Source organism: Camelus bactrianus, chromosome 2 (genome assembly GCF_048773025.1).
Source record: "Camelus bactrianus isolate YW-2024 breed Bactrian camel chromosome 2, ASM4877302v1, whole genome shotgun sequence".
NCBI classification, from domain to species: domain Eukaryota; kingdom Metazoa; phylum Chordata; class Mammalia; order Artiodactyla; family Camelidae; genus Camelus; species Camelus bactrianus.
In genome coordinates, this window is record NC_133540.1 from 57,292,623 (window position 1) to 57,314,449 (window position 21,827).

Here is a 21,827-nt window from a genome sequence, read left to right on the forward strand (position 1 = left end):
TTGGGTTTCTGTCCCTCACAAAGGAAGCAAAGATCCTCCATGACACCCACAGACATAAGAAAAGGAGGGTTGATTGAGAGGATTAAGTTTGCAAGTTGAAGTACTAGCTTATTACACAAGAAAACTCAAAGCAAATTCTGTCATCTAGCATTTTATACACCTAAATTTTCTAGCCTTCTTTCTTTATGTATAAGAAGAAAAAACTCTTATAAGATTTTTAAGGTTTTAGGTGAGAGAATGAATATAAAGCACCTAACATCACTGACTTACAGATAGCAAATGTTCAATAAATGTTATCTCCTGTCATCGTTATTATTATCCTTACTACTAGCAGTAGTACTGCCTCTAAAGGCTCATTTAATGGGACAGACTCTCTAGCACAGGAATCTGAGTGCTGCTTTACCCTTCTGAGTCTCAGTTCTCAATAACTGGCTTGAGTTTTGCAATGCAAATTTATCTAGTTTTTTCTTTTTTGAGGTGGACGTAATTTTTTCCTCAGTGAGAAGGATAAAAGATACTCAGGCTGGGTAGGAGCTCTAAGTGCATAAAGGGTTAGAGAAAGCAGAAAGGGCCAGAGCCCTCCCTGCAGTGAAGTTTCTTTCCTAACAGACTTGAGAAAATCTTGACTCCAGTGGCAACCACAGTCAAGAGTGGGAGCTCCCCTTGGATTCTCCTCTTCTAGGTCAGCTCTCTTCTTCTGTAGAGCATGTGGACAGTGGATGTGGAAAGCAACCATCAGCTGTAGTTTACAGTGACTCCTTTCCTGGTGTCACTGGTCCTCCAGAACTTTCTCAAATATTCTTTATCTCAGTAGTTGGAAACCTCAAGGTATTTTTCTAGCATGTTGCTCACAAAGGAATCCCCTTTGATTGTTGGGTTGTCAAATTTTTAAAGCAGAAAATCCTTTGAGGAAATTGTTCAAAGACCTCTAGTCTTGTCTTGGGCAAATAAACTTTGTGCCACTGTATTTCTGATTGTCACTTCAATTCTTTCTATGTTTCCTTCAGGTAGGCATAAACACACTTACTCTTTGGCTTAAGTTGGACACATTGTCCCATAGGTGCCCTCTCAGGTTGCTGTAGGGTAGAATTTATCATTTCCCTCAGCCTAAGTTTGAGCTCAGGTATTTGAACATTTGCCAATAGCCCCAAATGCCTCTTTATGTGTTTCTTCATAAGGTAGTGACGACAACTTTGTAAATCAAATCAATTAAATTTTGATATTTATTTTATGCTGTAGTTTCCTCTGTTATAGAATAAAATTTGTTTTAAAAATAATTATTCTAAAGAAACTAGAAAAATATCTTCCGAGTCAATAAAGACAAATTAAAATTTGCTTAGAATTGTTTTATTATTGTGTATTTGAATATGTGATTGAGAACCTTTGAATGGCTATGGGAACTCCTTCTTTTTAATTTTACACACATTTGTTGATTGACTAGTTTATCTGAGGCCCAGTGCTGTAGGACATAGAAAATTGAATGACTTGATTCTTGCCTCCAGATTTTTAAAACTTTGAAATATTTTGCTATCTAACCAAGTCAGATCAGAGAAAGCTTACTCTAGTATTTACCTGTGTTGGAGGAGGTCGTTGAGAGGATGTGACCGCTGGTTAACCCTTGAGCTGGAGCTGGAATATTGAAGGCTCCTCCCTGGTTCCCCTGTCCTTGGAATGTGCATTCCACTTGCTTTTCCTGCACTAGAAGTTGCCTCAAGGACACAGGCTTTAGATAGCATCATTGAGACCATCTGGATGATATATGTGACTAAACTCAGTTAAGGTCTCTATATAAAATTTTAAAATTCTGGTGGGCAGGTGTGGAAATGTACTCATCTTGTTAACATGCAAGATAAGCCTTATAAGTAAGTTTCCTTGCTTATTAAAGCCACCTAACAATCGTAAGGGGTCTGCCTTTTTCTTGGTCTTTCCTTGCCCTTCATGTACAAGGGCCAAGTTCAGATTTCACTGGGGAAACTCCTTTGTTTGCAAACCAAGAACCTACTGCTATGATGGCAGATTAGCAATATAATAGACATTTATAAAGACTTTTAGATAATACTCTTTGGACTTACTAGTTCCTCTCCTATCATTAGTGTTCTGGGGGACTGTGACATATATAGCTCTATTTATACTATGTTTCTTTTCAACTCTGGGTACAACTTGGGAATTTTAAAATTGGAGAGAGGGCCATTTTCTCTACAGATATTCGATATAGTAGGTAATATGCTTGTGGAGTGTGTGTAGTATATATGTTAACTCATTATTAACTATAATTGATGGAGATAGAACATGTTATAATGCTGTGTTTCTCAAACTTTTTTTTCATTATTGACCTCCTAAATAGAAAAATAAAATTAAATTTAAATTTCCTCCAGAGAGAGAAATTAAATATTAAAGAATAAGATTTAGTCAGCAGAGTTGAACTTGTGAGGACAACAGATCATTATAATATCTAAGAATTTTTTGACCTTCAAGAACTAATTTTCACTTCATTGGAGGTGATATAGCTTCCACTGAAAATGTCTGGCATAATGGAAAGAACAGGCCTTTTAGCGTCAAACAGAAGGGGTTCAAATACCATTTATTAGTTAGTGGTTTTGGGTAAACAATCTAAATTTTCTGACCTTCAGTTTCCCCATCTGTGAAGTGAGAATAATAAAACCTATCTTGCTGAAATGTTGTGAGGCTTAGATGTAATGTTGGTAAAGTTCTTGGCGTTTTAATATGTTATAATAATTACTAGTAAGGTTAATTAGTCTGAATGTCATTCTCTGACCTTGTCAGATAAAAATGGGATGCAGTAATTCTTTATCTACTATCCACATGGTGGTATGGCTCTTTTTCTGGTATGTTAATCAATATTTCTATAGACCAGTGGTTCCCAAACTTGGTTGCACATCAGAATCATCTGAGGATATATTAAAAATTCCCAAGCTCAGGCCACACCAGGAGCAATTAATTTGCGGTATCTGGGGAATGTTGGCATCAGTATTTTTTGAAACTCCCAGGTGATTCCAGTGTGAAGACAGGCTTGAGAATCACTGCTGTAAATATTCAGCCTAAAGTCTGAAGATAGCTAGATACCAATAGAAATTCACCTTGAGGACATGTTGCCTGAGATTTAAAAATAAAATGTCATAGAGTAGTTGAAGAAATAGCTGTTGTTCTGGATTATTCCAGCACTGAATAAGTTGCCATGAGAGGGAAGCCTTTATAAAATTAATAAAGACATATTGTAATAACATATGTCAGTTTCAGAACACCACGATAAGCAAGCACACAGGGCTCACAGCCTTTGTGGCATGGGGTATTTCTCTTTGTGAAGGGAAAGGCATATTTTCCAACTTGAGGCATACCAGAGCCAAGGCGGCATGACACAGCTGAGAAGCAGGCTTATGATATGCTTTTCCTTTTTTTGAGAGACATGTCACATGTCACAGTAGACTGTGGCTTAGCTATGACTAATTGGCCTTGACCAGATGAAGGGAAATTTTCCATGTTAATGAGAATAGAAAATATGTGCCGTATTTTCCATGCCATGTACAACATGTGAAACTATTCTTAGTGTATTTATTCTTAGGGTTCCATAATTTGGTTTCCAGAGTTTCAGTCAGAGATGCTTGTCCATGGAGTGATCGTCTAGTTTCATCAGGGGGTTGATGCTGTCAACAGAGGAATGTCAGGAGGATCTATTACAGATTGGACATCCAAGACGAGGTATGTAGCAGACAGAAATGTCTGTGAGGACACCCTGCAGAATCTTCATGACAGGTGACATGCTTGTCCATATAGGGGAAAAATAGCTTTAAACTCAAGCCTGCAAAGATGAATGGACGGAATAAGGTGAATAAAATATAATTTTAGAGATATAAGAATATGTCATAGATATAAAATGTATTCGTTAAGTAGCATATTAGACAAACTATCGCCTAAGGTAGAAAATATTTCATCATGAACAAAGGTTTAGCGTCTTGAGTAATTTTCTGATACATATCACCACTTAATGTTGATTTTTGGGTGGAATTTAGGGATGGCTCTTGGGTTAGAACTGAAAGAGAACACTTTAGAACTGACTAGCAGAGCTGGTGTGAGAATTGATCAATAGAAGGTCCTGGACTCAAGTTACTACAGGAAGGGTCGGAGAGAACTGTATAAATAATTTTCTGTTTGGTCTGTCACAATGCTATCACTGCCTTCCTGTAGTAGCTCAGTTTTTAAAAATGATTCAATAAAAGTTTCTGGTAAAATACAAAATGCATGTTTGCAAACCAAATGTAAATAAGCCTTATTAATAGAGGTGAGAATTAGTTTGAATAATAGGGAAGTATTTTCAGTCACTGAGAAATTATGATTTCATGAAATTAGAAAACTGATTTTGTTTGTGCAAAATGGGCAATTTTCTAACCAGGTCAATTACTTCTGATAAAGATAAAGTATAAAATATTCTGAATAAAACCTATTCACTTTGGTTTTAGGGACAATAACTGAACATAGCAAACATAAATCTTTATTATGCTTTCTTAATTTATTTTTTCTCCACTTGTTTTGCAATTACATCCTTATTTTAATTTATGTTTCTGACACATTGAATTTTGTACATGGGTAACTGACTTCATTCTTATAATTTTTCTTATCAGTAGTTTGTAGCTTTAAAATTAATTATTTTATTGTCACTTCTCTTGCTGGTTGGATATCTAATGGCCATGTCATTTGAAATTGAGAGAGCATCTGCAATTTCTGGGCACTTGCATGCTTTTCATTAATTGCTAATTGTTTTGAAAGATCTTTCCATGAAAGAAAGCCTTTATTATTTGCCATGAACAGTTGTTCCATTGCCTTTTGTAGATGAAATTTCCTGAAACAGTAGGATGGAGACTATTAATTATACTTGAGAGAAAAATTAATTAGCCTTAATCATAGAAATTGCCACATATAGGAGCTAAAGTTCATTACATTTGAGAGCTATTGGAACAGAAGGTAACTTGGGTCTTTAACTCAAAAACAAGTCATTCTCATTTAAAATGAAATATATCATCTCTGTTTCATTATAATCCTATTTTCAATTTAGCTAAAAGTAATGTTTTCCCAAGATCATATAGAATCCTTAATTACTTATAATCAAAATGTGGTATTAGTAGTCTACTTTCGCAATGAGGTCGATTTTAAAAATTTAATTTATTCTGTCAAATGCATTGACACCTTCAGGGAAAAGCATGGTACCAATTCAGACTCCTACTGTATTTATTGAAATGATCAAGATGGTGTGAATTTTCAGGAATAGTTGTTGGTGATGCCTGTTCTCTCTCTTATGAGTGTATAAGCTTATCAAGAAGGACCATATATTACTTTAAAATGTTATTTAAAAGAGTGCATACTTTGTTTATTCATTGGTCATTCATTTAACACATAATTACGGAGTGTTTACTATTATTTGCCAACTCCAGTTTTGAGGTGTTCATTAAATGTCTTACTCCACTCACTTGGAATAAAACAAACACAAACTCATACTTCTGTCCCCCAACCCCCGCCACATTCATACAACACACATTCACACATCCTACTGTGGTGGGCAGTAACTGGAGAAAAGAAGGAAGCCTGTTTAGAGGTGGGGTTTGAGGATATACTTGGGTTGAATGTTCAGTCTCTGGTAAACAAAAATAACTGTTTGAAGTATTATTTAATTTGATATGCCACTCTATGTTATTCGGAGTTTTGTGTAAATGTTTCCCCAGTAGTAGCAAATGCTGAGAATAGAGGGGAGAAATTATAGGAAATGCTTTTGTTCAATTACTGAAAACTCTCCTCTTTGCCCCCCTAAAGTTTTTCCTAATCTGTTGTCTATGTTTTTAAAAAATGTATGTAACTTTAGCAGGGGACTTTGTCTCTTAGCACCTGAAAGAGGATAGTTCTCGACTGATCCATCCTTGTTAATTAACTCCCCAAATGAAGATCAAGTCCCTCCTTCTCGTGGGTTTGTTGGGAATAGAAAGAAGACAAATGGTACTACTGCTACTGCTACTCATGCACCTGATGAAAGAAATGAATCTAGAAAGGATATGAGAATCACTTCCAAGAATACATAGAAATATTTAGGGACAACATTGTTTTCTCATTAATGATTTTAGTTTGAGTTTTAGGTTAAAAATTTATGCTCTAAAATTCTTCTTCCAACCTCTTGGGTAAGTGTTAGCAGGGTGTAGTTAGAACTGTAACAGATGTTCCCTTTCTCTAAGGCTTCCTCAGAAGTAAGGAGATCTTAACAAGAAGAACTGCCTCAGTAGCAAAAAGAAGAGTGGCTGGGGGATGTCACCAGCATGAATCTCTGGATTTCAACATTGTACCTCCACAAGTCCCCCCACGTTATTAGCTCTCTGGAGGGTAGATAACATACTAAGATTTATGAGCCATTACTCTCTCAGCAAATTGTTTGATCAGAGGAAGATTCAGTTAGACTGGTACAGGAATTGGAAGACTAATAGATAGGTGACATGTATGAAAGTTTATTGGGTTATAAGCAAAGAACTGACTCCTGCCAGCCTAAGCAGATGGAAGGAACTGGGAGAGTTCTTACAGAGTTGAAGGGGGTCCAATAAGTGACATGTGGAATGAGTGGAGGGCAGGGTGGCTGTGGGTTTCCAGTGGGACAGGAGTTTGTGTCATTCTTCATAGGATGTTGCCATTAGTGTGATTCACTTCCAAGTCCCTGTGCATCTCAGTTTAGAATTTCAAATACCAGTGAGAGAGCACTGAATGGTTCAGATTGGGTCAAATATCTACTTCTATAACAATCAGCTATTTCTAGGGGTTTGGAGTCATGTAAAGATATGTCCTCTCATATTCTATACCTATGTTTGTGGCTGTTTCCAAAAAGGAGAAAATTTTGTACTAAGGAGATGTTCCTTAAGTATCTGCCACAGAGGAACAAGAGAGTACACACAGGTTGGTGAGGTGTGAGGCCTGATTAGGAGGGAGATTGGGTCAAGGGCACCAACACAGTTCATTGACTTTCCATTTGCCTTTGAGTTTCAGGTTAATGGATCTGCCCTCTGTACTAGACTGTAAGTTACTCATGTCAGGCGCGTGGCTGTCTTTTTAGCAGCTGTCTATGGCTAGTACCACCTAGTATAGTTACTGACACTGGGTAGCTGCTCAGTGTACTCTCTCTCTTGTGAAACTGTCTTTAATTATTCCCTTGTGGATTCAGTTCCTTTCCCATGAGCTCATACACATTGTGTTCATGTAAACCATTGTATTTAATCATACTACACTGAAATTATTTTATTTGTATTTTGTCTCCACTAGACTGTGAGCTCCTAGAGGGCCAGAGCTCTGGCTTATTCATCTTTACCCCTAGAACTACAGCAAAAGAGCAGGATCTCATTACTTATTGGTTGACTGAAATGTGTCTGATGTCTGTATTTGTGGTCTGTTACACTAGGTCAGTTATTCTTGTCATATGAACTTCATATGTTGAGAATAAAAGAACTAATGAATGAACTAACGAGTGTCTTGGCCAGCTCTGAGGATAAGCCTGGGAAGTACATCAACATATGTTGTGAACAGAAATCAATTTCAAAAACACAGTCTTTGAGGTAACACTGGGGATTGATTCCATATATTTTAATAGGATTGTTGCCATGGTTAATATTAATGTGGACTCTATACTTTGGGAAAATTTTATTCATGAGAAGTAGCATGAAACAGTGCTCCTCAATCACAGTGCTGTGACACAGGTTGGGAGTGAGACATGTCATGAGTATTTGTTACCAAACACAGTTGAAGTACTTGCAAATAATTTACATTTAAAAATATACTTAGAACAACCTCAAGGTTATCTCTGTGATAACATCACTGTCACTCTCTCCCATGCTGATATGCCTTTTAGGAGGAGTGAAGTGCAGTATATCTAGTGTCAGAAGTTTTGTTTGGGAATATGTTTTACATGTGAGGCTCACATGTTGAGAACCACTGCCTAGGGTCATGGGTCACAGAGATAGTCTTTTGATGAATCTAATAAATTTCCCCCTCCATTTATACACTATCCAGGCCTTAAAAACAGGGTCCTGATAACTTTAACCCAGGGTCCTGAGTAGAAAATATTTGTTGGAGAGAATGAGGCTAAAGAGGCTATAGTTCCTGCTTCCTCTGTTGGCTCCTTTGAGAATCTGAGGAATTCCACAGTGGTGTAAATGGGGCTCTGTCTTCTCTCATTCCCCTCGTAGCACCAGCCACACACACGCACACCTCCTTTTGTATATAATAATGCTAATGTCTGGCCCTGTGAATTATACAGTTTTTACTAAGGTAATCACATGCGTACAGAGTAGACACAAGGCGAGTTTTACTTACCTTGGAGAAGGTGTTACTGTTGCCTTGCTTGGTCTGAGTACATCTATCCACCCCTCCGTAATTAATTTTGGTCATGATCTCTGGCTTGAGTCCATGTGAAGTCTGTATTTTTCACTTAAGCTCACCATTTGGTGAGTGATTGAGATGTCTGTCCTCCTAGTCCTGATTTTTCTTTCACTTTTCTTCACCCTCTCCTTTTGGTCCTCCTGACAATCATATTCTCTATTATAGTCTAGAAATTGGACCTTTTTTGTCCTTTAAAATCAATCATTTACTCTTTATCTTCTAACCCTCCGAGCAACCCTTGTGTGATGTTATTCGTATGGCTCACACTTAAGTAACTCACTCAGGCTGTGACAGGTGGAGAAAGGATTCACACTCAGTTCTGCAGGATCCACGGCCCACACCCTTCATCATTTTGCCTCTTCTCAGAAGCTTCTACTTCTTCTTCCAACATAATGATAAAGCACGGGCAGTGCTCCTGTAGGAAGAGAGTTCTGAAGGGAAACTAGTTACTCTGCTTTGTCTTCAGTGAGGGGAAGAATAAAAAAGAAATATTCTACAACAGGGGCGGCAAACTTTTCTATAAAGGGCCAGACAGTAGACATTTAGGCTTTGCAGCTTGGTCTCTGTTAAAACTATTCAGCTGTGCTGTTGTAGTTTGAGTGTCCATTGATGCTAAGTAAACAAATGCACATTGCTGTGTTCCAATAATACTTTATTTATAGACACTGAAATTTGAATTTCGTATAATTTTTACTTGTCACAAAGTATTATTCTTTCAATTTCTTTCCAATCACTTAAAGATGGAAAAACCATTTTTTGCTTGTGGGCTGTACAAAAACAGGTGGTAGGCCAGATTTAAGTTTTCCAGATTCGGCGTTTAGTATTTGGGACATACTTATACTAAAAAATGTATCTGTTGTATACCTGAAGTTCAAATTTAACTGGACATTCTGTATTTCATCTGGAACTCTTAGCTGGCTTTGGCGTTCAGGCCATAGTTTGCAGACCCCTATTATATAACTATTCCATTCTTACAAAGTATTTCTCTGGCTGCATTTGGTGGAGAGATGAGGGGGTTTAAGCCCACACATGCTTTGTCCATCTAGTTTTAAATAGTAATATGATCACCAGCTCTAATGGGGTTCTCAGATGTTGAAAAATATTGAGATATTCAGAAACCAGTGTTTCCAGAAAAAAGTCATAACATTAGAGCTGCAGAGTTTCATAAAACTGCGTGAAAATGACCATAGGTATTTAGCTCTATGATAAAAAGTGTTTGTTTTGAGGAGGAATGAGCAATACTATACTGAGCCTTCCTTACACCAACTGGGATACTGACCAATTGCTGAAATGTTGATTGTAAATGGTTTTCCAATTCCTTAATATTCATGCATTCAATTAGTATTTATTGAGTGCCCACTTCTTGCTAAGAATATTCTAAGAACTGGCTGGATAGTAATAAACAAAATGGATAGAAGCTTTTGCCTTGAGGGAGTTTACATTCTAGTCGAGGAAAACAAACAAACAAATAAATAAGATATTTATACTGTTGAAAAGGGCAGTGGAGAAAAATGGAGCAAAGGAGAGTGGGTATTGTGGGAGACAGAAGGGACTGTGCTTTCATAAGGAGAGTCCCTGAGAAGGTTACAGTGGAGCAGAGACCTGAAGAGAATAAAGGAAAGAGCCATGTGGTTAACTTGGCTGCTTTTTATCCCAGGCAATGGGTGGCTTAGTGCCAAAGCCCTGAAGTTTGAGGATGAATAAAGAAGCTAGAGTGACTTAAGTAGAGTGAACAATGGGGAAGATAGTAGGATATGAGTTAGGTAACAGGGTAGAGGAAGTAGAGGGTGTGATGTCGAGATTATGTAGGACCTTGTAGAATCGTCTTTTAGTCTGCTGAGACAAGGTCCAGTTTTAGGGTGTTAAACACAGGGAGGACATGCTTTATGTAATCACTTGTGTTTTACTTAATCACTGTGAGTGTTGAGTACCTAACAGGCTGTATAGGGAGCAAGGGCAGAGGCAGGAGGCCAGGTAGGAGACCGCTGAGTCATCCAGGTGAGAGATGATGGTGCCTTAGGTCAAAACAGTTGCAGTGGAGACCGTATGAAGTCAGATGCTGGGTGATATGGAAGGTAGAATTGACAGGATTTGCTGGTGGATTCGATGTCAGGAGTGAAAGAAAGAGGAGTTAAGGATAACTCCCAGATTTTTGATCTGAGCAACTAAGGAGGATAGGCCTCCTGTTTACTGAGGAGGGGAAGACTGTGGGAGGAGGTTTGGGAGACGAGATCAGAAATTTGGTTTAGGACAAAATAAATGTGAAATGTATGTTAGGCTTTTAAATGGAGATGTCAAATAGGCAGCTGGATATATGAGTCTGGAATTCAGAGGAGCTGTCTGGGCTCTGGATATAAATTTGGGTATAATCAGCATATAGATGATTTTTTAAAGCCAAGTAACTTGATGAGGTCATCAAGGGAGTGAGAATAACTAGAGGAAAGATGAAGTTCAAAGAGCCATGTTTCATATGAGTTGGTAGAAGTTACTTCATAGCTTCTGTATTAATCATAGCCACAAATATAATTAATATTAGGAATATTAAAATTATATAAAAACATTAACTGCTTTATGGTAGTAAGGATGTTTCACTTAGACTGCTGAATATTCAGATGTAACTTTTCTGTAAACAAAATTAAAAAAATGTTTAAAAACTGTTAAGAATTTTTTACTGGAATATCTAAACCATAGGTGTAAGATTTGACCAAATTCCTTGTTTGATCCTTTGTAAAGCCTAGAGGAACATATGTCTTTTGGTTTGGAAACTACTGGTAGGCGAAAATGACTTTAAAAGAAATGGAAACTTTTTTTGATTAGTTGATACCTTTCTACTTGTGTTTTAAAACCTTTTCTTGCTAAATTAAAAAAATTAAATTTGTACTGATATGTATTTAATTAAATATATATGTATGTGTGTGTATCTATCTATATCTATCTATCTATCTATCTATCTATCTATCTATCTATCTATCTATCTATCAGTCCATCCATCTCTCTGTCTATCTGCTTATCAATTAATTGATCGATGGATAGATTCTCTCAAGTGTCTTCATATGGATTCGTGGGGGCAATTGCTCCTGGACCTAGAGGCCTCCATGCAAAAACACCACTTTATAATGAGACTTCTTTCTTCTCTAACTCATCAAACTATCAAGTTAAAGCCTATGAGCCTTAGATGTAAAACTAGCTGAGGAATTCATCAAACAGGTGTTTGAAGTTAGACCCCAATGTTATTTTCAAATGTGAAAATATTGGCATTTTAATTTGTGATTTAAAGAGCAGGGTGGGTTATTTTTAGCCGGGGAGCCCCGGGCCCTGAATGTCTGGCCATCAGTGATGAGTGGGCAGGCTGATCCCTACACACTGGTCACTCCCAATGTGATAAAACTGCCTGATTCTGGTTTTCATGGTCACTCCGATAAGAATTTGTGTTAAGCTGGCTACCATCATATCCTCTCAGGCTGGCTGAAAGAAATGCTGTCTATCTTCAGGAGAGGCAAGAAATGACTGCTTCCTAAGGCCCCGTAGCTCTTAGGACCTCGCCCCTTACCTTGCTATGGTGACAACAGATGAGAACCCTGCCTGGGAAGTGAGCATCCATAATTGTCAGAGCTTCTCTTTGGTCAGGGAATTTTCCCTTTCTTTCCCACTGGGGTTCACAAGAATGAAAGATGTTTTACCCATACTCTGTAGTTCTGTATGAAGGCTCCACTCCTTATCAAGTTCTATAAGCCCTGTTTATCCAGAGGAAGAAGTACCTGCTGTACCTTTCCTTCTGATACTTGAAAATTAGTCCCTCAATTGACTGGTGTATAAATCCTTCCTAATTAACTAGTGGATATGAGGTTGATCTTGTGATCTATCATTTCATTCATTTACTTCTTGTATTACGTTTATTGCTGAATCAAAAGTCACCTTCAAATCTAATGGTTTAAAACAATAAACACTTTAAAACTCATAGTTTCTGTGGGTCAGGAATTTGGAAGCCGGTTACCTGGTGGATCTAGATCAAAGTCTCTCGGGAGGTTGCATTTAGATGTTGGTGAGAGCTACAGCTACGTGAAGGTCTGTCTGAGCTGGATTTGTGAGGGCAAGTGAGATCTAGTGCATACATATAAGGGTTGATTTTTAATAGGAGCATTGGACAGTTCAACATTGGTAAAAGGCAGCAAGGCAAAGATGTTTGCTGATGCAGGCGTATGGGTAGATGTGTTGGTGCTAGTATGTGGAAATTGTTTTCTTATCGTTTCTTTTTTTTTTTTTTTGGTAAAATAGGAAGCAAGGTTATCATCTTAGGATAACAATGGGAGAGGAGGTATTGGGTACTTCAGGAGAGAGTATAAAATGGCAGCCTACATAATTAAGTGTATGGACTGGAGGCATAAAATATAAATGATGACCAGTAACAAGGTCTAGGGTAATGACCATGGGAGTGGAGTGAGTGGCTAGGTTGGGTAGTAGAAATGAAGGGGATCCTTGGCATTTTGGGGGACAAGAACTATGAGAAGTTATGGGTGATATAATCTGATGACAGAGATTCAAAATGGGTGTTTTTTTTGGGAACAAGGGAGGATTGAAAAATTGTCTGAAAGCAGCAATAAGAAGCAAGGAGGACACGTTCTCTACTTCTAGGCCTAATGGTGTGAGAACCATGGAAGACAAACTTCACTGAGAGGACTGCAGAGGCATTAGTTTCCTCAGTGGAGAGCCAGGTTTTCCTTAAAGCAAGAAGGGAACAGAGTATTCAGGTCATAGTCGGAGAATGAACACAAAGGATTTTGTTGATTGTTGACTGAGTTTTGGAGGACAAAGTGGAAGGATTTGAGAACTTGAGGAGGGATGGGAAAGGGGATAGGATAGGTTCACAGAGGCTAAGAGGGATTCAACTGTGGGAGTTGGGAGGCAGCTTAGGAGTCTACAGGTGGCCTGACAAGAAGTGGGATAAAGGGCATGATGAGGCCATTCCAGTGGGTCCAAGGCAGATGGTGGTGGTGAGGTTGTGAGTGTTGCAGGGGGAGAAGGAGGGGTCGGGCAGAGGACTGTCTCAGGTTCCCACTGCCAGAAACCAATGAAGTTAGATTTCAGTCCAGGTCTCCCCAGCTCCAAAGTAAATGTCCTTTCCTCTTACACCCTTACCATTCAAAGTGTGGACTAACGTCGAACCTGAGAACTTGTTAGGAATTGGTCTCTCAGGCCTCACTCTGAATCTACTGAATTTGCGTATGCATTTTGACATGCTCTCTAGGTGATGTATATGCATATTAGAGTTTGAGCAGCTCGGTTCTACACTACATATTCTTAACCTCTTAAAAATTAATTTTTCTATGTCTACTAAGTGAGATCCTATGGAATAAAAAAGGAATAGAACTTTTTGTGATGAAGGCTTTCTGAACCTTTCAAGACTTCACAAAAAGTTTCAAAATAAAGATTTGCAAAAATGGAGACAGGTGTATATGACATATAAATGATTGTCATATTTAGTTATCTGGCTGATGACTAATCCAGTAAAATGTGTTGTTTTCCAAAGTTTTAGGGCTATGTGAGGAGAAACCCCCGATACATTTGAGGTTAAGTTCTTCCTAGTTGGATTCAGGTGTTGCCACCAGTCTGATTTATGAGTAAACTAGAACTATTAGGAAAAGGAAAGGGTAAAATGAGTGTTTATTTTTCAGCTATTATTAACCTAAACTCTGGTACTTGTACTAAAGAAAGGAATTACTTGTATTTATTCTTATGGCTAACTTGCTAGCAATAAATTATGAAAGAAAAAAAATAACCATGTGGGATAATTGACTGAAAAACAAATGTCAGTAAAAGTAAACAGAATGGATTCCACTAAACCTATTTGCAAAAATGTCAAAGGAGTTGAGTTGTTTTCCCTCACAATATTTGTGCTGGTATAAAGGGACTGCAGTTTAATTAAATGTCTCCATAGAGACTGGGTTTTCCACTAGATGTCACTTTGAGATTTTGCTCGATGAAGGACTGCATTCTGATTAAGTGATGCAACATTTGTCCTCAGTAGTAGAGAGATAGCGATTGACACCTCCCGTCCCCAACCCTCCTATGCTAAGCAAGCAGCAGGAAAGGAGAATCACTTGCCACCATGTCTGGCCAAGTGTTTAGGTCTAGTCCTGCTTTTGTCACTAACCAGCTGTGTGACCTTGAGCAAGTCCCTTAAGACCTCTAGCATATTAAGTATCAGAGATATTGCTTTGCCCATGACATACGTTCAACAGTTGGTTCTAAAAACTTTTGGCTCTAAAAGCCTCTGGTTCTGTTGTATCATGCTATGTGTTACACAAATACACAGTTAGTGAAATTTAGCAAAATGAAGAGGAATTTGAAGGTACTTTTAAAACTAATAAACTATTTACTGGGCTGGAGTTATCAGGTAACTGAATATTACTTTGGAATGAGAAATTCAAAAAGTAATATGTTTATCTATACTTTTAAGTCTTAGGCTTTCTGTACCTTCAGTATTTAATTTATTAGGCTTATAATGCTGACCTTTCTTGATTTTGGTCATATTCCCAAGCTGTTTGAGAACGACAGACAAAAGGGTAACTGTCTTGTATACATATTATTTTCTTCCTTTTCTGGGGGATCTAAGATTATGGGGGGAAATATTAGATATAATCACTATTTTTCTTAAGGGCACTAAACAGATAATCATAGAATTAAAGGGAAAAACAGGCATTCAGCTGTTACAGATTATTATTTTTTAAAAAATTCAACACAGATAATGCCTCAAAAACAAGTTAAGGTAATATTGTTTGTTTTTCTTGTGATGCACATTTTATGTGGGAGAAAATCAGAATAGACCTGTGCATGAATAGAGAATTGTAATCTGTTTGTCCATAAAATAATAAAGAATTCCTTCCAGTGAAGTAATCAAAGTGGTGTTTTCAAGCAAGTGTTAAATTGCTTCTTGTTTAATGGGGAAATAAATTTGAACCAGAAAGAATCTCTGTTTAGTAAGAACTTTTATGGTATGTCCATTCAGCTGCCATGTCACACGACCTAAACAACTGGGTTTGTAATGTTCAGAAAACAAAGAAATCATAACAAAAGTGTCAAGAAAAGAGTATGTCTGAACAGTAAATACTTTTTGCTTTAAGACTTGCCAGTGGGTCATCTAAAATCGCAAGCTGCATAATATTTGTGCTGTAAACAGTCATGATGTTTCCACCTATGCTCATTTGTTTACTACGTATATGACACCAGTGGAGTTCAGTTAAAAACAGTTTAACCACACAGGTACCAAAGGAATGTGTAATTTATTGAGTTTGGTAAATCCAGCTTTGCTAAAACCACCTAGGTTTTTCCTAAGGTGGCACATCATGTTAGCTGTATAGTGGGACATAGACTTTAGGAAAAGTGATAATTAATCATGTAACAAATGAAACATTTTCCAGTTGTTCAAATATGATGCATGTGGTGGGTGAAATGGTAAATTACTTTGGCCTCACAGCCAAAATATCTGCTGTTTACTTGTCTGTTTGCCTGTTGTTTTTCTTTTATTCCTGCAGGAACCATTATCTGAGGTTAAAATCAAATTTTCCTAAGATGTAGCTATTACTTTTGGGTAGACATCACTCTTAGAATGGAAAATATCTAAAGGTGTTTTCATTTCTGACTCTGACTGTGGTGAAGATGATAGGCATTCCAGGAAGCTTGGTAAATTTATCTAGCATTAGCTTATTAACTAGATGCTTTGCTGTTACTCTTGCAATGAGAATGTTGTACATATTTTCTGCTTTTTTGTCCTCCTTTTATTTCACCTATTGATAATTTATAAATATATGAACAAATTCTGACTTGAAGTGAAAATTCAGTAAAATTGAAAGTGGGCAATGTATTGAAGAAAGATGGAAATCTTTGTGAGAAACATTATAACAAGAGTAAGAAAACCTTTCTTTGTAGGCAGTCACTGACTTATAGGAAACATATTTTAAGGACTTGTATTTTTAAGAAAAAATATTAAAGTGGTCCATATAGTCACTTTTAGGAGTCAGACCAGAAAAGAGGGAGAATGTGGGGGGATTATGGTAGTGGAATGAGATCAGAGGGAATCTGGAGGGTCAGAGTGCCATTGCCCTTTACCACTGCTCTTTGAAATACTGACAAAGAATTCCGTCTTCTTTGCTAAGTAATATAGATTCTTATTCTAAATGTATTAGTGTTTCTTTGAAGAAAAAAAATTCCCCAAGGAATTCTAGAGGCTTCTCTAATAGATAATGAAGTGGCTAAAGATTTAAAATTTTATTTTGAAGGAAAAGTTACTGTCTTTTTCCATACTTATCATTGATTCATTCATATTTATTGGGCTGGTCATCAGATAAGAAACTGAAGATCTGATGATGATGTAGGCATATAACTTGCCTTTGGGAAGCTTAAATGAATAGGTGGTGCAGCAACTATCTGGGGATTTCTTGATATATGTTAAAAAAAAATAGCCTATTTTAACTGGTATTTCTCATCCTGTACCTAATCATGATACACATATAAAATAATAATGTTTGCAATGCACACTGGGATAATATTCAGGGAATTTATGATGATAATAATAAAATACAGAGGAGCATGGGAAAAATAAATATTTAATTTACATTAAAATTAAATATTTAATTTATCTATCATAAAGATAGAGAAAATAATTTGAAAAATTTTAGTAAAACTTTTAAATTATGATATATTCAAATTCTTGGTAATAATCACATTAATTATTTGCATAAATAGCAAAGAATGTTTTTAAAATGCATTTTTACCATTTAAAAATTTATGCCAGTTGAAATTATTATCTACAAATCTAAAAACTTTTAATTTTCTTCAGTAACAGATGTAATGTTAGAATATCTTGTGATAATGTAAGTAGGTGTAGAATCTAATCAGACTTTTTCATATCAAGAATTTAAAATAATAAAGCTATAATCACTGGAAATGCATAGATAACTAGATCAGTCACCCTGCAGCTCAGTTGTACACTACTTCATGGGCATACAAGCAACATCAAAGAGAAGTGGAGCAAAGGTGGAGACTGGCGGGTACGGCCCGGAAGTGTGCTTGCCAGCCTCCCGCTCAGCTTGCCAGCCAGACCTTTGCAGCTGTACCTTAAGTTGTATGCTGTGTTCCATGAGTGCCTGTTATATGAACTCCTTCAGTAGCTCCTTGGGCTCCAAGTCCACGATGGGAAACAGTGTGCTGACTACTGGAGTAGATGTTCAGGTAATATATCATACTTGGCTGGATGAATAGCATGTCATGGTAGAACAGTGAATGGCTTCATGTCATTCTTAGTTTTTACTGCCCATGGGGATTTTATGGCACACCATCAACCTTCACTCTACTGGAACGGCCCTTTGTGGAGCTCTGGAAAAAGCTGTTTATGTCTGGAGATGACTGGCCTAGAAACTCTGACCACTCCAGACTCTTCCCAGATGATCTAAGGGCTAATAAGATTGATACAGTTATAGCACATCTGTAACCCACCTGCAGCACAATGGAAGGGTACTTGCAGCCAAATGCGTTCTTTACTGATATAGAGGGCAATCTAAAAAAAAGGGCTGCACCATGCACTTAAAATTTAAGAAGCTATTTCTCTACTATTTTGGAATTATATAAAAATTTGTTTTTACAAAGTAAAAATTAGGACACAGTAAGTTCTTTACAAATTTTGTAGATTTCCAGTGCATTAAGAGCTCGTGGCTTTTGAAAAGAGGTATAATTGCGCTTTGTGTGTGTGTGTGTGTGTGTGTGAATTCAATGCTTTTAATGTAAATCAAGCAAACCATTCTCAGTGCTGAGTGTGTTCTCATTATTTGGGCAGCTAGGCAGTCCTTGTGTTGTACAAAGAAAATTACAAAGCATGTGTCATCTGTTATCCACCCAAGGGAAATTGAAGAAGACATGAGTGACTCTCCCTTTGGATATAGTTTAGGTTGTTGGCATTCAGGAATCTACTTTCAGAAGCTCGGTGTATTAGGCTTCTCCAGAGAAACAGAATCAACAGGATGTATACATCTCTATCTCTATGTCTATGCTTATCTCTATCTCTGTCCTATCATATCGATGTCTAGAGAGAGAGTTATTTTATGGAATTGACTTATGTAATTGTGGAGGCTTGCAAGGTCAAAATCTGCAGGATAAAGTAGCAAGCTGGATGCCCAGGGGATAGTTGATGTTGCAGTTCAAGTTCAAAGGTAGTCTGCTGACAGAATTACCTCTTCCTCAGGGGGAGATCAACCTTTTTATTATGGCTTTCAACTGTTTGGAAGAAGCCTAGCCACATTATGGAAGGTAATCTGCTTTGCTCAGAATCTACTGATTGAAATGTTACTCTTATCTTAAAAATGCTTTCACAGCAACCTCCAGACACATTTCACCAAATATCTGGGTACTGTGGCCTAGCCAAGTTGACTCATAAACTTAGCTATTACATGAGGCCAATTATTAACTTCTTCCTTTAGGTAGTTACTAGCTGGAGTGTCAGTGACACAGGGAAAGTCCAAGTTTTATCCAATCCTCAACAGTTTTCTCCTAAATATGAGCACCTAGATCTCATTGTTCCTAGAAGAAACAAACAGGGTTTTACTTTTTCCTCATCTCTTCCTTAGGATTGCTAAATGTTAGATACTCCCCATACCTCAACCAAGAAGTCACTTCTGTAAATGTCTACACAGAATTCTTAACAAAGGATTTACTGATATGAGTTGACAGCTTTTCTGGAGCAGAGATGAGTTGAAATACAATGGAATTCCATCTTTTACCTTCGCAGCTAGAGAGAAATGATTTGACATTGTTATCACGATGTAATTATGGTCCGTGGGGACATTATGCTATGATTTAGCCTGCTGGTTGAGCTCTTAAAACTGGTGAACTTACTTATACATAAAGTTGGAATTTGGTCATGTCTTCTTGATGATGCAACCACTTACCTAGTTAGTTGAGAAGCATCCCCTTTTGCAGTTAAAGGAATCAGGGCCATCACTTGAGCACAGCATTCATATATTAGCTCTTAAATTAGTTGGATAGCAGATGTCAGATGGGCAGAATAAAAGTAGGTAACATTTATAAAATACTCATCATAATCCTAGGCTCAGTTCCAAGTGAATGAATTAGGTAAATTAATCCTCATAGAACCCTAGGAGTGAGTCCACTTATCCCCATTGTACAGATAAGAAATCTGAAGTAGAAAAAGCCTCAACAGATCTCTTGGCCACATAGCTAGTTAGTGACAAAGTCAGAACTCAGATCCAGGGAGCCTGGCTTTAGAGTTTGCTCCTAACTGCAGCACCATCCTGGGTGTTGAATAAAAGAAGCAAGTTACAGAGCCCTCAGACAGGCTGGTCCCAGGTCATGGAGCCACATTAACAGAGTGAACAATGGCTGGCATTTTTTTTTTTTTTCTTTCAGACCAGAACGGAGGGAGCAATCCCCAGTAGGAATCTACTAATGATAATTATGCTGGAAATGCACACTGACCAATTTAAAAAACAGGGGCTTAGGTGATGATTCTAACATGGAAAAGCACTTTTTTGGTGCTTTCACATGACATGAAAAGGACTGAAGTGCAGAGAAAAGATCAAAGAAACATGGGCAGTTCTAGGAGACAGGGAAGACAGAATGCACCAGAGACCACACTTTTGATCATATTTGCTAAGAATTTTCATCAGTTCTTCGGAGAAGGTAACTGGAAATTTATATTTCAGCTGTATTGCATATAAGTTGTAGTTTGGGTATATACATATAATTATGCTAAACTTGTCTATTAATTAGATATAATTATAAATAGGCTTCATTCAATACTACAGGTTTAGTGATTATTTGGTAATTCCCTTAATTTTCTTCATGAAGCCTGAATTAGAGGATGCTTTTGAGCTATTGTAGCTTGAGTGCCCGTCTGGACTCGGCAACCCTGCCTTGACTGTCACGGTCAAAATTCTGATGGTGATGATGGTCGGTCTGCCCCTTTTATAATGATGCCTGAGTGTGCTATCTGAAGTCTGTTCTGCACAGAAATTCACAACAATTGGCTTCCCGCAGTAAGTGGCCCTCCACAGTGCCTAGCTCCTAGACATTGTGTCTTAACTCTGTTCGGGTAGAAATGAATGTTCGGGTGCTCTTGAACAAACCACTGATATCAGAAGCATGAGGAGGGCTGATTAGAATGAGGAGTAACAGCAAGAGCTGTTGAGCCGTTTGAATACTTCAGCAGAAAAGATTAAAAAAAGAAAACTTATCTGCAAAACTGATTATGTGGATAGTCTTCAGAATGATCTAGAGGCTTTGGAGTGAGCAGGCCGTCACCGAGCTTGGCTGTGGTTATAAGATGCTCACTCTTTTCTTTTACATTCCTGGCTGAGGTTCAAATTCGTTGAGGTGGCAGGTTAAGGTTCTGCACTGCTGTCAGCATCTTTGTGGGCATCTGAGAGGGCACGGGGCCTGCCCATGGCAGTGAGTCAGGCACGGTCCTCCCTTTCCACACCAGAGCTCTGGGTGAAATGTCGGCAAGGCCAGCCTTGGGACTGCAGCAGGGTCTGCACCAAGGGAGTGCCCTGACTTCCACCTAGTGGCAGTTGCAAATGGGTCAGCCACTCTTCCCTGCTGAGGCACATTTCAGGCAAATAGCCTTTCCAAATATGGGACTCAGGATCGTGAACTGCTTCCTTTAGGGACAGGCCAATTCTGGTTGCTACCAGAAGTATAACCTGGTTGGGTGATCTTCAGAGAGAAATTTTTAATTTTGCAGCAAGTATCATTTATACACATAGTGTGTGTATCTACATTAATTTCTCTTTATACGTAGATTCAAAAGTATGAGGTAATGTTCTCAACAGAGGGAAAATGAAAACTTCATAGCAGAGTTAATTTAAATTAATCTTAAAAGTTAAGGGGGGAGGGTATAGCTCAGAGATAGAGTGTGTGCCTCATAAGCACAAGGTTTTGGGTTCAACCCCCAGTACCTCCATTTAAAAAAAAAACCTAATTACCTCCCCATCCTCCCTCCCCACCAAAAGTATACAGTGTATGTTAATTATATCTCAATAAAACTGAAAGAAAAAATTTAAAAAATAAATGAAAGTTAAAATTTCATGTTGTTCAATAATTATAAAAAAGCAAATATATGACTAAATGCATCTCTGCTCTCGAAATTACTGTTTTATTGGACATAGAGTACAATAATGCTATACTCTAGATTAATTTATTACATTTTTCAACCACTTGCATTCATGAATATATGTTACTTCACTTGGAAAACTAAGAAAACTAAAATATTGATATATGGGAACTCATCCTTATCTTTGATTACATCTTTCCCCATAAGAATTTATACATAAAATATACTCTCAGGCATAATTAATGACCGTTCAGGATATTTTTACTTCTTAGAAATTATTTGCAATGTCTTT

The 21,827-nt window shown here is 37.6% G+C and overlaps 1 non-coding gene across 1 annotated transcript; it reads left to right on the forward strand.

Annotated features, from left to right (window-relative positions):
* Positions 1-21,312: 21,312 nt before the first annotated feature.
* TRNAM-CAU (transfer RNA methionine (anticodon CAU)) lies at positions 21,313-21,385 on the forward strand. Its single transcript has one exon. It is a non-coding gene; the product is annotated as a tRNA-Met (tRNA).
* The last annotated feature ends 442 nt before the right edge of the window (positions 21,386-21,827 follow it).